Below are 14,043 nucleotides of genomic sequence, written 5' to 3'. Positions count from 1 at the left end.
CCGGTGGTCTTGGTCTCAGGACCTTGAGATCCTGACCCAGCTGAAATCAAGAGTCAGATGCTCAACTGATTGAGCCACCCAGGTGCCCCTGGGGTCTTTTTTTATAAAGGCGCTAATCTCATTCATGAGGGCTCCACCCTCATTACCCAATCACCTCCCAGAGTCTCCATATCCTAATATCATCACACTGAGGGTTATTATTTCAACATATGAATTTTGGGAGGACCCAAACCTTTAGTCCATAACAATATCTTTTGTCCATTTTCCTGTTTGGTTGCTTGTGTTGTTTTTATTCATTTGTTTTTTTTGTTTTTTTTTTTTCTTTTTCAAATTTTTATTTAAATTCTGGTTAGTTAACATATGTTCTTATTCATTTGTAGGAGTTCTTTATATATTCTAGTTGTCTCAATTGCAAATACCTTCTCTTAGTTTGTAATTCGGGAGGACTATATCTGGGCTCGCTGGTCTATTCTAGTACCATATCATTGTCCTAATTACTATAACTTCATAATTAGTCCTGAGATCTGGGAGACCAATCTGTTCTACTTCAGAAGTATTCTGGCTATTTTTGGTTCCTTCCTTTTAAAGTTACAAAGCTGTTGTTCTCATCTGGGAATGATATTATCACCTTCTCCCCCGGGGACATTGGCAGTGTCTATAGTCATTTTTGATCGTCACAACTTGAGGTGGGGAAATAGGTTTCTACTGGTATATAGTAGGTGGAGGCCAGGGCTGCTGTAAGACATCCTCCAATGCAATACAGCACAACTCCCCAGGACAAAAAATTATTTGGCTCCAAATATCAGCATTAACATACAAGGGTAAGAAACCCTGATACAAAGTTTAGAGTCAGCTTATCAGGAAAGGAACCTTATTGGAATTTTGATTGGAATTGCCCTGAATCTACAGATTAATCTGAGGAAAATTGATTGAATATGAGAATCATTTCTAAGTATGTTTCCTTTTTTTTCAAGAACCAACTTTCAGCTTTGCTAGTCTATTCTTTTTTTATTTCATTGATATTCTCACTTGCTTTTATTTTTTCTTTCCTTCTGCTTTCCTTGGATTTATTCTTTATTTTTAAAACTTTTTAAAAAGTATTTACTTATTTTAAGAGAGAGAGAAAGCCTGAGTGGAGGAGGAGCAGAGAGAGAGGGGGAGAATCCTAACAAAGCAGGCTCTGTGCTGCCTGATGTGGGATTCAAACCCACAAACCATGAGATTGTGACCTGAGCTGAAATCAAGAGTTGGACATTTAACCTACTGAACCACCCAGGTGCCCCCCTTTTTTAAATGTTTTAGGTTGGATAATTAATTAATTTTAAATCTTTCCTGTTTTCTACCCTAGGCATCTATAAAAGTTAAGTTATAAAGCATGACAATAAAATTAGTATCTGGGAACCAACCACTTACCTTTTGTTTTCTGATTCTGGACACTTCCTTATTAATAGCATATTTTGCCACTTCTCTTTTTGTTATCCGTTCTTATCTTTATAGGACTAGTATTTCTTCATGGGTAGGTGGTCTTTTGTCCGGGGGTTTCTTATCTGCTGCTGTTGCTGTTAAAATACTGTGGTTGTGTTTTATCTGGGTCTTATTATTGGCTAGAGTCAACAAGTGTGTATTTAATGGTAGGAGTTATAGGGTTCAGAAAATGAGAAAACCTCATTTTTATCCTCAAGGATGTAAACATTTTATTCAGAAAGCCAACACTTAAAAAATAGATAAAACATAGCAAAAACATAGCAAAAACAGAAAAATACTGTATAGAATTCTGTCTGATTGTATAAGCTACAAATTGGCAAAATACTCAGCCCAAACCTTATATCAATACTTGTTTTAGCTCATGGAATATAGAATAAGGAGATCTTTAGCTGAGTTTCTAAGGTGCATAAACTGTTAGATTTACTTATAGTATCATTTTTTTAAATTTTAATGTTTATTTAAACAGCCTAGTTAAACAGCCTAGAGAGAGAGAGACAGAGCACGAGCGGGGGACGGGCGGGAAGAGAGGGAGACACAGAATCAGAAGCAGGCTCCAGGCTCTGAGCTGTCAGCACAGAACCCAATGCAGGGCTCGAACCCACGAACTATGAGATCACAACCTGAGCTGAAGTCAAATGCTTAACCGACTGAGCCACCCAGGCGCCCCATACGTATAATGTCATTTCATTTTACCTCTGTTTAAAACTCTAATACTCAAAGTTTAAGACCAGAAGCAGTTTTGAGATCAAATCATTTATAGCAGTGGTTCTTAACCTCGGCTGCCCATCAGAATCCTGGAGAGTTTTAAAAACAGACCAGTGCCCAATTCCAGAGTACTAAGAATCACCTAGAGTGATTGTTTAACATATAGATTCCTATACACCTGCTCTTAGGAGTCAAATTTAGTAGGTCAAGGGCAAAGCCCTGGACTCTGAATGGTTAATGAGTATACTAGGTAATTCTTATGATCAAGCCAATCTGGAAAACACTCATTTAGACCAGTGCTCCTCAAACTTTAATATGCACGCATATGGGCCTCTTGTAAAAATGAAGATTCTGATGAAGTGGGTTTGAGGGGGGGGCATGAGATTCTGTGTTCTTTTTTTTTTTTTTCGACGTTTTTTATTTATTTTTGGGACAGAGAGAGACAGAGCATGAATGGGGGAGGGGCAGAGAGAGAGGGAGACACAGAATCGGAAACAGGCTCCAGGCTCTGAGCCATCAGCCCAGAGCCCGATGCGGGGCTCGAACCCACGGACCGCGAGATTGTGACCTGGCTGAAGTCGGATGCTTAACCGACTGCACCACCCAGGCGCCCCGATTCTGTGTTCTTAACAAGCTCTTGGATGCTGCTAAGGTTGCTAGCCCATCCTTTGAGCAGTAAGAGTTTAGAACAGGGGCGCCTGGGTGGCTCAGTCTGTTGAGCGTCCGGCCTTGGCTCAGGTCCTGATCTCACAGTTTGTGAGTTCGAGCCCCGTGTCAGGCTCTGTGCTGACAGCTCAGAGCGTGGAGCCTGCTTCGGACTCTGTGTCTCCCCCTCTCTCTGCCCCTTCCCCGCTCATGCACTGTCTGTCTGTCTCTCTCTCAAAAATAAATAAACATTTAAAAAAAAGAATTTAGGGGCGCCTGGGTGGCTCAGTCAGTTAAGCCGCCGACTTCGGCTCAGGTCATGATTTTGCGGTCCGTGAGTTCGAGCCCCGCGTCGGGCTCTGGGCTGACGGCTCAGAGCCTGGAGCCCGTTTCAGATTCTGTGTCTCCCTCTCTCTGACCCTCCCCTGTTCATGCTCTGTCTCTCTATGTCTCAAAAATAAATAAACGTTAAAAAAAATTAAAAAAAAAAAAAGAATTTAGAACCATTTTGTTCTGTATGACTTTCTTCGAGATGGAAATGTTCTGCATTGTCCAATATGACAGCCACTAGCCACAAGCAGTTGTGTAGTGTTTGAAATGAGGCTAGTATGACTAAGGGATTGAATTTTATGTTTTATTTCATTTTAATTAATTGAGACTGAAATTGAAATAGCTACATGTGGCGAGTGGCTACCATTTTGGGAGGCAGGTTTAGAGCAAACATCCTTCAGGATAACTAGGCTGAAAGAAGTCTAGAATCATTTCAGGTTAGTAAGTTCTGCTGGTTACTCAAAACTTTGATTTAGAAATCAGTATTCTCATATAGTAAAAACTGTGGGTGTGTATTATTCCTGGAAGCCTCAATAGCCATGTTGTCTTTATAGTATGCTTTCTAGGAAATGTTTATTTGTCTCAACCTTTGCAATTTTGGCTGCTAAAGTTTGTTTCACATTTACAAAGTTTTCCAAAGTCATCAACATGTAAGAAAGGGAATTAGGATAACTCATTTATTGAGATATTTGTTGGAAAAACTCCCCCTAAAAGAATCCTGAATGTCCAATTCAGAAATAGTAAAACATATTTGGGACTGTTGGCAAGTCTATTTACCAAGGGTTTAAAATACTTAAGGCTGTTCACACCAAAAAACATTTGCAGTCATTTCCTTAGAGAGACCGCCAGAAAGCTGGCCCATCCTGTGCTGCCAAAATGTTTTCTGAAAATTTAGAGCTTGCCTGTTATTTGTGGAAACTGTGCTAGCAAATGGGTAGACGACAAGGACCTGATTGTTCATGACACTAAACCTTTAATGCGTTGTGTCGTGCTTTGGAAGCTGGCAGACTTAGGTTTGGTATATTTTTTTCCCCTTTCCTAGCCGGCACTATATAATAAAAAAGGTTTACACACTGGGGGTTTACACAAAGCATCCTAACAAAACCACAACTTTCCATCTTCTTTTCTCAGGCACCTGGGTTGAGGTCCTGGCCCTAGATGGGAGAAGAGAGGCCATTGAGAGCACTATGCTATTCAAGACCTGCCGGACCCCAGGCTTTAGACCGTGTGGTTGACTGACTTCCTCCCTCTAGATGCCTAGAGGGAAGGTTTGGAAAGACAACTTGCTGAGAATGTATGAAGAGTTTGGTGGAAATTTCCAGAAGCCAGGAGCTAAAGAACTTCTCTAAGAAAAGGAGGAAAATGTTCTCTGAGTGAATTTCATGTTACCTTGTCTACTTTCACTGTGTCCTGTGTTCAAAGTTTGCAGGAGTTTGCTTGACGGGTTATTTTTGGTCATTTACATAAACATGTAAAGGTCCATTTGCTCAACAAATGAATACGTGTTGGTGCCTATAATCAATGTGTTAACTTCACTGATGGCCCTTACCCTTGAGATTGCTTGTTTATTTGTCTGCAGACTGGATGCATCTAGCACAGGACCTGGCACATAGGGGGCCCAGTAAATACTTCTTGCCTGGATGGGAAATGAATGTGCAAGGTGTTACAATGTGTCTGGCATTACAATGCCAGATGCTGGCTTTAGACAGGTTGTTTGGACCAGCCTGAGAGGGCGTCATGGCTGGCTGGTGGGGTTGTTTTCCACTCACTTTACAGTCCGGCGCTCTTTAAGTTAGTCACAGTCCCAGAAAGGGGCAGAGCCAAATTTAATCCAGATCCCCTGACTCCCCATGCTTTCTCTATTATTCTCTATTCCGAAACCATGTATGTTGGAAATAGAGGTACTGCTATCAAACCTGTACAGAATGATTTGAATTGTGATTGTATCTTTCTGAATTCAAGCATTTGAATGCCAAAGTGCCCAAAGCATTGACTTTTATTCTTTCCATCAACTTGTTCATTAACTCAACATTACAATTGTTCTCCATTTTTAAAAATCTTGATGAGACTGTGCAGATTCTAAAGCATTCTTAATTTACCCTATTATTTCAAAGAAGTAATTTAAAATATTTTAAAAGAGTAGCCTTTATTTTTGAGTTTCTTTAACGTGTGTTTGTTTTGTGTTGTTTTTTAATGGGTTTAGATCAGTGTTTCTCAACGTTTTGTTTCTTTTTTGTTATCGATTGAGGTACAATTGACATATAACATTAGTTTCAGGTGTACGACGTAGTGATTCAATATTTGTATATATTGCAAAATGTTCATCACAGTAAGTCTAGTTAGCATCCATCACCACACATAGCTACAAAGAATTTTTTTCCTGTGATGCGAACTTTTAAGATTTGCTCTCTTAGTGGCTTACAAATATACGATATAGTATTAGTAACCATAGTCAGTATGCTGTACATTACATCTCCAAGGACTTGTTTATCTTATAACTCGAAGTTTGTGCCTTTTGACCACCTTCCCCCATTTCAGCCTTCCCCTCCCCCACCCCACAACCACCAGTTTGTCCTATTTGTGAGTTTGGTTTTTCTTTCCTCCTTTTTTTTTAATGTTTACTTATTTCTGAGAGAGAGAGAGAGAGACAGAGAGAGAGAGAGCGCCAGTGAGAGTGGGGGAGGGGCAGAGAGAGAGGGAGAGAGAGAATCCCAAGCAGGCGCCGCACTGTCAGTGCAGAGCCCAACTCAGGGCTCAAACTCATGAACTGTGAGATCATGACCTGAGCCAAAATCGGATTCTTAACCAACTGAGCCACCCAGGTGCCCCAAGTTTGGTTTTTCTTTTCTTTTTTTTAAAAACAATTTTTTTTTTAACTTTTATTTATTATTGAGAGACAGAGAGACACAGAGTGTGAGCAGGGGAGGAGTAGAGAGAGGGGGAGACACAGAATCTGAAGCAGGCTCCAGGCTCTGAGCTGTCAGCCCAGAGCCAGATGTGGGGCTCGAACTCACAACCTGCAAGATCATGACCTGAACTGAAGTCGGTCGCTTAACCAACTGAGCCACACAGGCGCCCCCCCAAGTTTGGTTTTTCTCATGTGTGTTTTTCAATGAAGCAGTGTTGATTCTATATTTACACCTTTTGAATTAATCACTTAAAAATATGTTTGCTCTTCTAGCTGCCTCTTTTGAGCATGGTCTTTCTTTTGGAGGTTTTTCTTTATTTTGCCAAAACCCTTTTGAGTTAAGGTCAGTCTTTTTTTTTTTTTTTAAGTTTATGTATTTATTTTTGTTGGGGGGCAGAGAGGGAGAGAGAGAATCCCAAGCAGGCATTGCCTGATATTTTGTTTTTAATTTTTTTTTAACGTTTATTTATTTTTGAGACAGACAGAGCATGAATGGGGGGAGGGGCAGAGAGAGAGGGAGACACAGAATCTGAAACAAGCTCCAGGCTCTGAGCCATCAGCACAGAGCCCGACGCGGGGCTGGAACTCACGGACCATGAGATCATGACCTGAGCCGAAGTCGGATGCTCAACCGACTGCGCCACCCAGGCGCCCCGGCATTGCCTGATAGTGCAGAGCCCCATGCGGGGCTCCAAACCGTGAACAGTGAGATCATGACCTGAGCTAAAACCAAGAGTTGGACACTTAACTGACTGAGCCGCCCAGGCGCCCCTAGTTCATGTCAGTCTTAAATTTCAGCATTGGGCAACCCATGAACTATCAGCAAGACTTCCTAAACTTTAACCTGCATCAGAACCTCCTAAAGGACTTGTTCAAACTCAGATTGCTAGGCACCACCTCAGTATTTCTGGTTCAGTGAGTCTGGGGTGAGGCCGGAGGCTTTGCCTTTCTGACAAGTTTACAAGTAAAGCAGACACTCCTGGTCTGAGGACCACACTTGAGAACTGCTGATCTAACAGATCTGGGCACTGCCATCAATATCTGCTGACATCATAAAATGAGGGACAAACAGGCATTATGTGCCTCCTGATGGGAGAACACATTATATGTACTACCCAGGAATTAGTCTTGCAGAAAAAAAAAAAAAAAAGAACTTGGTTCTTACCAAGCTCTAAATTACCAATTTATAGAAAATATGAGGGACAGAGGAACACGTTAAACTGTGGGGATGACATTAGCAAAGTCCAGACCATAGGAAACCAGAGTCCTCCAACTAATAAATTGCAAGGAAAAATGAAGAATGAAGGAGGAATCTATAGAGGAGAATGTATAGAGAGGAATCTCTATAAAAGAGACCTCAGGGGCGCCTGGGTGGCGCAGTCGGTTAAGCGTCCGACTTCAGCCAGGTCACGATCTCGCGGTCCGTGAGTTTGAGCCCCGCGTCAGGCTCTGGGCTGATGGCTCAGAGCCTGGAGCCTGTTTCCGATTCTGTGTCTCCCTCTCTCTCTGCCCCTCCCCCGTTCATGCTCTGTCTCTCTCTGTCCCAAAAATAAATAAACGTTGAAAAAAAAAATTAAAAAAAAAAAAAAGAGACCTCAAAGGCATATCATCCAATTGCAGTGTGTGGACCTTATTTGCATCCTTTTTTACCTAAGTTGTAGAAAGATGTTTGATATTTTATGGGACAATTGGACATTTGAATAGTGAATGGATATTTGATATTAAGACATTTCGAATTATTTATTGAAATCAAATTATTTTTAATTATGTTATTGTGGTAGACACGATAATGCCTTTCCCCCAAAGGGATCTACACCCTGATCGCTGGAACCTGTGACTATGCGGCAAAAGGGACTTCACAGATGTGATTAAGTTAAGGATCTCATATGGGGAAATGATTTTGGATTACTGAGGTGTGCCAAGTGTCATCGCAGGGTCCTGATAAAGGAAAGAGGGTTTAGGAGGGTCAGAGTCAGGGGAGATGTGATGATTGAAGGAAAGGTCGGAGTGAGAGAGAGGGAGATCGGAAGATGTTACACTGCTAGCTTTGCAGATGAAGGAAGCAGCCAGAAGCCAAAGAATGCAGGCGGTGTCTGGAAGCTGGAAAAGCAAGGAAACCACTTCTCTAGAACCTCCAAAAAGAGCATTTTAGACTTCTGACCTCTGGAACTATAATATGATAAACTCTCGTTGTTTTAAACTGATAAGTTTGTGGGAATTTGTTACAGCAGCATAAGAACAGCAATACAGTTAGTTTCTTTTTAAAGCTTATTTAATTATTTTTGAGAGAGACAGAGACAGTGCAAATGGGGAGGAACAGAGAGAGAGGGAGAGAGAGAATGCCAAGCAGGCTCTGTGCTCACAGCGTAGAGCCCGATGCCGGCCTTGAACCCACGAAGCCAAAGCCAGGAGATCATGACCTGAGCCGGCACCAAGAGTCAGATGCTTAACTGGCTGAGCCACCCAGGAGCCCCAATACAGTTGTGTTATATAGAGAGTCGTCTTTTAGAGATATCTGATTAAATATTTACAAAATAAATGATATGGTGTCTAGAATCTGTTTCAATATAATAGGAGTCTGGGCAGATTACAGAGGGGTTTGGATGAGGCAGGATTGGCCATAATTGTGGGTACTGAGTGATGGGTGCATAGGGTCCATTATAGTATTCTACTTTTGTGCATTTTAATTTACTTTGTTTATTTTTAAAGATTTTATTTTTAAGTAATCTCTACACCTAATGTGGGGCTTGAACTCACAACCCCGAGATTAAGAGTTTCATGCTCCACTCACTGAGCCGGTCAGGTGCCCCTACTTTTGTGTATTTGAAAAATTAAACACATATACACACATAAGGAAAAATATAGTTAAGTTCAAGTATTAAGACTTAAAAGACTTCCGAAGACCTAGCTTGGTGAAATCCAAGCTGTACTAGGAGTGGTAACATAGCCCGAGTGAAAGTCTATGATCAGGACCAGACGTGAGAGGGGCCATTCATCAAGGTGGCACTGGGGACTCCAGGAGACCTAAGGAGGCCAGCCCAGGAAAGACGGGGGCTGGGACGGAAATGAATGTGTGAGGCCCCAGGGAAGTGGAAGAGGTAAACCAGCAAAGATACCAATATACACAAAAGAACAGAAAAAGAATTCAAAAGAATTGAACCCACCAAGGAGCAAAGGACATTGCATGCCTCACAGGGCAAGAAACGCTATGTGCTCTTAGGCTCCCAGTCACCTTTGCCCTCAAGGGTAGGCAGGTGACCACTTCTACCCACCATTTTCCCGGTTCCCTTGTACTCACATTCCCCTGATTATACTCTTCCTTTTGTCAGATACCATTTCCTGCTATTTCCATTATTACCTATATTAGTTTGCCTTTCTACCTTTCCAATCAACTTCTCTTGGTTGTTTGCTTTTATTTATTTTTGATTTTGAATAAAGCAAAGCTTTCATTATCAAGATTATAAGGTTTAATATAATTGGAGGCCAAACTACTGCCTTAAAGAGAATTCATCATAAGAGAGGAAAGGAGAGAGACGCCTGGCTGGCTCAGTTGGAGGAGCGTGTGACTCTTGATATTGGGGTCGTGAGTTCAAGTCGCGAATTGGGTGTAGAGGTTACTTAAAAAAAAAATGCTAGGGGCGCCTGGGTGGCTCAGTCGGTTAAGCGGCTGACTTCGGCTCAGGTCAAGATCTCGCGGTCTGTGAGTTCGAGCCCCGCGTCGGGCTCTGTGCTGACAGCTCGGAGCCTGGAGCCTGTTTCAGATTTTGTGTCTCCCTCTCTCTGACCCTCCCCTGTTCATGCTCTGTCTCTCCCTATCTCAAAAATAAATAAAACGTTAAAAAAAAAGAAGAAAAAACAAAAAAAATTCTTTTTTTTTTAATATATGAAATTTATTGTCAAATTGGTTTCCATACAACACCCAGTGCTCATCCCAAAAGATGCCCTCTTTAATACCCATCACCCATCCTCCCCTCCCTCCCACCCCCCATCAACCCTCAGTTTGTTCTCAGTTTTTAAGAGTCTCTTATGCTTTGGCTCTCTCCCACTCTAACCTCTTTTTAAAAAAAATTTTTTTTCTTAAAAAAAAAAGAAAAGAAGAAAATAATTGGAAGACACATTACAGTAGCTTTAATAAAAAGAACAGCTCGTGGGAAAGAGGGGACAGTGAAATCGTCTGCAAGACTTGCTAAGCATGAGGATGATACTTCAACAACAGGGGTGAATCTTGGGGACATAATGTGAAGTGAAAGAAGCCAGATGGAAAACAGAACGTACCGAGTAAGTCTATCTATAGGATATCCAAGAACAGGCAAAGTAATCTATAATGATAGAAGCCAGAATAATGGTTGCTTGGTTGGGTGTGTGTGGGGTGGGTGTTCTTGACTGGGAGTGGCCATAAGATTTTTCTGGGGTGCTGAAAATTATACCTTGATGTCGGTGTGATTATGTAGGTGCATACCTGTGTAGAACTTAATGGGGTTGTACATTTATGATTTGTGCACTTTATTGCATGTAGGTTAAAGTTCAGCTGGGGAAAAAAAAGAAAAAAAAGCCCAGGATGAGACCACGTTTAGTTGAAGGGGCCTTGTGGGGCTGTCCATCCAGTCGGTTCAATGCCCACTCTGGTCCTCACCCCCCTCCCCGTGACCATCAAAGCATAACTGCTCTTGACTGTTTCCAGTATCTGCCTGCTCCGGCCCTAATTCTCCAGGTCAGCTGCCAGAGGCCCAGCGGCCTGCCAGCGCTCGCCCCATCTCGGGCTGCAGAGGTCCAGCTTCCAGTGGGAGAGGAGAGCAGAACCCTGCAAGCTGTAGCAGCAGCCAGAAGGGTTGCAGATGCCTCTGCAACTTCTCTTCTTAAAGGCTCCCTGTCATTCACTGAATAAGGTTCAGGCACCTTAGCCTGGCACTCAAAGTCCTCTCTAAACTGACCTTTCCTTAGTTTGTTTGGCACAACGAACCTTTCAGTGTTCAAGGACTTTTCACTACCTTGCATGCATGCTGTTCCCTATGAGCTTCCACGTCTACTTGGCAAACTTTTCATTCTCCCCTTTCAGTTCAAATGTCACCTTTTACTCTCTTAAGAAATAGGCACATGGGGAACTCATGGTGGAGTGTTCGTTGTCAACAAATAGCATGTAGGTGCTTTTCACATGTTATCCTCTTTAACTTTCACTCTAAGACAATATATCGCCAGTTGATTTCATCCACTCATAGTTCACAGTATTATAATGACTTGTTTACACATGATCGGCTATGAACCCTGTAGGTGCTGTACACAGTGCCTCGAATATAAGTTCTTAAAGGGCTTACAGACCTGCTTGAAGACCCTACCCTATCTTCTCAATTAGTTGGCTCAAAACATGAAAAGAAAACCATCTCAATAATGGTCCCGGCAGGAACAGAAAGTACAATCACATGTGATTTTGAAGAGGATTGGATGAATTATTTACAGAGATGTGGGTAGATTTAAAGGAGCTAACAAGGGATATTGAGGTTGCCCAGGGATTAGGAAAAAATGGAAGATGGAAACTGTACCTGTTCCTCTCACTTCCTGAAGACCCAGCGAGGCTCAATCCCTGGAAGGAGAGCCTTTTCCTGGAGGTGTCATGGAGCCACCGCTACTGCCAGACTGAGATCCTAGGCAGGAAGGGAGTGGGGACAAAGTCTTCTCACACACTTGACTACAGTCACTCCTGACAGTACCTGCCGTTGGCCAAACCAGCTGTTGAGAGTGATAGGCTACTGAAGGTTAAGTCCCCCTGGGGCACAGAATAAGGCAAAGAGGGTGAAAATTCATGGGGGTGGAGGATGGCTCAAATGCGGAATAACCAGTACAAAAAGTGTAAAATCAAAATTGGGGCGCCTGGGTGGCTCAGTCGGTTAAGCATCCAACTTCAGCTCAGGTCATGATCTCATGGTTTGTGAGTTCGAGCCCCGCATTGGGCTCTATGCTGTCAGCACAGGGCCTGTTTCAGATCCTCTGTCTCCCTCTCTCTCTCTCTGCCCCTTACCTGCTCGAGCTCTTTCTGTCTCAAAAATAAATGAGTAAACATTTTAAAAAGTGTAAAATCAAAATTAATAAATGTTTTAATTAAATGTGCAAAGGATATTACATCAGCTGGTCAGCTAGGTATACAATATTTTATGGGTACTTCTAAAAATGTTTGATTATGCTGAAGGGTGTGATAAACCCTACTTCTTTTGAAGATCTTAAAATCTCTGTGAGCGCGCTCTCTCTCTCCCTCTCTCTCCTCTTTGGACTGGGTGTAAGATTCTGGAGTGTTCAGTTTGTCTTACACATCTTGGTATCCCCACCTCTCGCAGAGTGGCATACAATAGCATTCAATGAATGTTTGGTGTTTGAATAAAGAACTGAGTGAATGTAATAAATGGCCAAGCATAGTTTATAATGTTGAGTTTATGCCAGTTTTCACAGCATATAGAATACTTGACTTGGCCAAAGTCAGCTTCAATTTCATACACTTTGTTGGTGAAAGACTAATTTATGTTTTTGTTTTTTTTTTAACATTTTTTTAAACGTGGGCTCCATTAAGGAAAGACCAGGGTTTGGTTTTCTGATAGATTTGGGTAGCACAGTCTCATCTGTGAAGTAAGTGTGGCAGATTTTATTATCCTTATTTTGAAGATGAAAAAAGCTGAGGCATGGTAAGATTCTAAAGAAAGATTTAAGACAAAAGTTTAAACCTCCTGATACAGCTGTGTCCTTTGACAAGACAGTCTTCTTGTTAGACTAGAGTCTCTCTTCATATCACAGCCTTCACCTCTTGATATTTTTCCAAAAAAGTTACTATTTTGAAGCTAGGAAAAGAGGTTTATTGTAATCATCAGTAATACTAAGAACAATTTATATCTTACTGAGATGTGTTCTTGGTTTAATGGGGAGAAACGGGCAATTTGTTAGAAACCAGGATCTGAAGATGTTTGTAAACTCAGTTACTATGTTAATTAGTTATTTAATACCTACTCTATGGATTTTTTCTACTAAGGTGGAAATACGACTGGTGAATTTATCAGGAATACCTTGGATCCCTAGCCTCTGCCAGGCTGAGTTAGGCTTCTGTGTTTTAGGGAGGAAGGAATGGGAAAACTAGAGGGAGACTTCCCTAAAATGGTAACTTTACCTATGCAAGTAATATCTCTTCAATATGAGCATGTGTGCTGATGGAAATCTAGGTTAAATTTTGCTTATCTAGGAAAGATGATCTTTTTATTCTGAGGGACTGATATTAAATTCTAAAGAAAGCTACAAAAGGAAGTAATCAAACATACTTGTGATATAGGAGTATTTTGCACTGGATTGGGGCAGAGTGAGGATGATATATCTTTTTTAAGGTCATCATAGATCTTGGGCTGAGCCAGACTATAGGAGCAAATGGATAGAAACAAATCAGATTTGAAAAACCATCATAAAAATTTGGATTTTACCAGCCTTAGTTCTTATTCTTTCAGTTCAGCTATTCTCCTTATTTTTGTTTTCTAGGCAAAATTAACTGAATTGGTCATAATAGGTATTCATCCATCCATTCAGTCATTCAACGAATATTTACCAAACTCCTATGTGCAAGGTGCTTCCATATAATGTAAAGAAAGTGATGTTCTGACCTATGCTAACAGCATTAAAAAGCAGTCTCAAGTTTACTTTGGCAAAGGGAGAAAAGGAAAAGCAGAGTATAAGTACATAAAAATATTGTTATTAGACGTTTATATACATAGTCTATGATGAAAGCATATGATTTATGACAGGTACAAGGGATAGGAAAGGTTCAGGTATATTTATGTTTAGAAGTTGATTCTGCCACTTAGTTGCTATTCAATATTCAATTCCCTCATCTATAAACTGGGAATAAGGGAATTTACCTCCTAAGAACTTTTTGAAAGAATATTATGAAAATTGACACCTATGTATCTGAAAAGGCTAGAGGATTCTCAGCACATGGTAGCTGTCAC

The 14,043-nt window shown here is 41.3% G+C and overlaps 1 long non-coding RNA gene across 1 annotated transcript in view; it reads left to right on the top strand.

The window, feature by feature from the left end:
- The window catches only part of LOC121025628 (uncharacterized), a 9,009-nt gene extending 3,864 nt beyond the window's left edge, over positions 1–5,145 (top strand). Inside the window, exon 3 of the long non-coding RNA XR_005788110.1 lies at positions 4,297–5,145. This is a non-coding gene — a long non-coding RNA (uncharacterized LOC121025628). The remainder of the gene's footprint in view (positions 1–4,296) is intronic.
- Positions 5,146–14,043: the final 8,898 nt, after the last annotated feature.

The sequence above is a fragment of the Herpailurus yagouaroundi genome, unplaced genomic scaffold (assembly GCF_014898765.1).
Source record: "Herpailurus yagouaroundi ecotype Mexico unplaced genomic scaffold, PumYag 67690, whole genome shotgun sequence".
NCBI classification, from domain to species: Eukaryota; Metazoa; Chordata; class Mammalia; order Carnivora; family Felidae; genus Herpailurus; species Herpailurus yagouaroundi.
The sequence above is the reverse complement of the archived record's forward strand: the minus strand, read 5'-3'. Positions and strand labels throughout refer to the sequence as shown.